Raw genomic sequence first — 3,245 nt, forward strand, 5'->3', positions numbered from 1 at the left:
ATATAATAAATGGAAAATTCTATGGATGCAAATTATTTTGCATCTTTTTTCTTTTTTGTAAATTATTTAGATGCATTTTTTCTTTGCTTATTTTAGTGCTCCCTATTTATTATTCTTGCATTTTTACATCTTTCTTTTCATTTCTTTAATTGGGGGTTTAATTTCTGCTTCATTTGTTTTAAAGTCTTTTTCTTCAATGTCATTTGTTTTTTTCTTTAATTTCTTCTTTAACTCTTTCTTTTATCTTTATCTTTTATCTTTTTCTTTTGATTGAATATACTTCTTGTTGAATATAATACCATTCTTTTTCTTTTACCTTCTTACTTCTTGAGTATTTCTGAATATTCTCATTTATTCCATTTACTTGTTATTCTTTTTATTCTTCTTTTGTATATCATTTATTGTTATTCATTTATATTTGTTATTTGTATAATATTTATTATTATTGTATTTACATTGTTTTTATTTGTTTCTTTCGTATTCTAATCACTTTTCCTTGGTATTTCTTTTACAATTATGATTGTTATGCAATTTATTGTTATTTATATTCATTCTATTGTATGACGTTAGATTTTTATTGTATGACTTGTTTTGTTTTCTTTACAATACATATTGATATTACACAATAATCATTGCATTAAAATTTGTTGTGTTTCCTGCATTGGAAAATGATCTTTTATTTGTTAAATAATCAAAATAAAAGAATGAAATATGATTAAAGTATTTATTATTTTACCCCAAAATAATTTGATACTTTTTATTTCATCTTCAATAAATAAAAAGAAATATTTACAATATTGATATTTTCTCATATTAATTATTTTAATAATTAAAACACTGATTATTTCTTCTATTATGTTGTTATTTAATATTATTTCATTTATTTGATATTTTATTTTAATTTCTTTTATTCATTATGTATTTATAATAATTATTTCATTTCTTTTCTCTTTTATTTCTTATTCTTATTTTATTATCTTATTTTTCTTTATCATTTATTATCTTTATTAAAATAATTTGATTGAAATAATGTTGATAAAACCTGAAAATTCAAATCACAAACGATGAAATAATAAAAATAAAACAAAATTGAATTTTCTTCTCTTCTATTTTTTTTGTTATTTTTAAAAAAAATACTAAAAATAAAATAAACTAATTATAGAAAATAACAATATTATAATTTTATTATTATTATATTATTAATATTATTATATATTTATTGTTATTATAAAAATAAAAATAACATTTATTTATAATAGAATGATGTTAAAATTAATATTTAATTTGATATGTTAATAACGTATATTAACTATTTAAACATTCATATTTTGAACTTATAAACATCAATTTAAATTAAAATGGAAGAGTTAATAAACAAAAACAATCAATTAATTAACGAAGTAGTAGAAACACTTCCAAACATTCAACAATCAATTGATGATACTACTAAGAAATATCAATATTATTTAGGAAGTATTAAAAATGAAGTATTTAAAATAAAAGATAATGAAACATACTCAGAAGCAATTAAAAGAGGAGAATGAATATTTGATAGGATTGATGAAACAGAAAGAAGAAGAAAAATAGTGATAGAAAAAAGTCAAGAAACAATCAACCAAATAGAAATAATGAAGAATAAAATGTCAAGAATCATAAAAGAATGTAATAATGATGAAGAAACACTAAGTAAAACACGGAATGAAGTAATAGATAAAATCATTTCAATTGAAGAAATGAAAATGAAAGACAAACTAATCAGAAAACCAGAAGAAAAAGATACAATCACAGCAGAATTTAATAAGAAGAAAGAAGAATGGGAAAAGCATTACAGTGATTATTTAGAAAGGAAAAAGAGAAAAGAAGAAGAAAGAATCCAAGAAAGAAACAAGAAGAAGAAAGATTGCAAATAATGAAAGGAATGAACACAAAACGTCAAATTCAACAACTAGAAGAATGGACAGAAAAAAGAATAAACAATATACTGTTTGATTCAGATAAAGATGATTGGAAAGAATATACATCTGTATTTAATCAAAGAATAATAAATAAAGAACATCTAATAATTATTATTGAAGATGAAGAAGGAAATAAATTTGGAGGATATGTTAATTCTAAAATTGATGAAGTTGAAAGTTGTATAAATGATTCAAAATCATTTTTATTTTCATTAGAATCAAATGGAAGAATGAAAGGAATGAAGAAATTTGATATTAAACAACCACAGTATGCATTTAGGTTATATAATCAATCATGTGATTGTTTGTTTAAATTTGGATGTGGATATGGTGATAGTCGTGTTTTTAAAGAAAATTATAAAACACATTCATATTGTTATCAACAAGATGTATTTTCATATAAAGGAATATCAAATGCACTTGTGGAAAAAATATCCAAATAATTTCACACCAAAACGAATCATAGTAATTGAAATGAAATGATTCAATCTTGAATCATTGAAAATGAACTAAAAAAGAATAAAAACAAATCAATGAAGAATATGAACATTTTGTTCATCTGCCAATGAATGAAATGGTAAATTAAAAATGGTTATAATTCATTGTTGATTTATTTCATTTGAAATATTCATACACAATGAGGGTGTTTTTATCAAATAAAAAGAAAGAAGAAACTGAAATAGAAATAAGATAAAATGAATAAACAATTTATTTGTATTATTTCATTGAATTAATTCATTATGAATCAAATGAATAAGATAATAGAAATAAGAATAATAATAAACAAATAAAGAAATGATAAAATACATCAACATATTTATATTATTATTTCTTATTCTTCATTCTTTATTATTTTATTTTCTATTTAACCAATAATAATCAAAATATAATAAGAAATATAAATAAGAATAACACAACATAAAATAAATAAAGAATAATAATAAAATATACAACAAACAAGAATAAACAAGAAACGACAAATGATAAAAGATGAACTAAAGAAAATAACAAAAAGAAGAAATGAATGATGTTTATAAAAGATAAAAATAAAATAATAAATATAAAATCAAAACTAAAATAACATAATAATATAATAACAATATCATTGATTTTATCTTATTTTATTCTTATTTTATTTATCTTCTTTCATTATTTTTATTCTTCTATTTTATTAAATGAAAATGAATGAGAAATGAATAATGAAAATCAGAAACAACACACAAACATTAATACAAAATCAAATAATGAAATATCAAATAATAATTGAATATGATGAAGTAATTTAATAAG

General features: G+C 19.5%; 1 annotated feature.

The window, feature by feature from the left end:
- Window positions 1-42: 42 nt before the first annotated feature.
- Window positions 43-675: a repeat region.
- Window positions 676-3,245: the final 2,570 nt, after the last annotated feature.

Source organism: Entamoeba histolytica, genomic scaffold (assembly GCF_000208925.1).
Source record: "Entamoeba histolytica HM-1:IMSS scf_1104750519137 genomic scaffold, whole genome shotgun sequence".
Lineage (NCBI taxonomy): Eukaryota > Evosea > Mastigamoebida > Endamoebidae > Entamoeba > Entamoeba histolytica.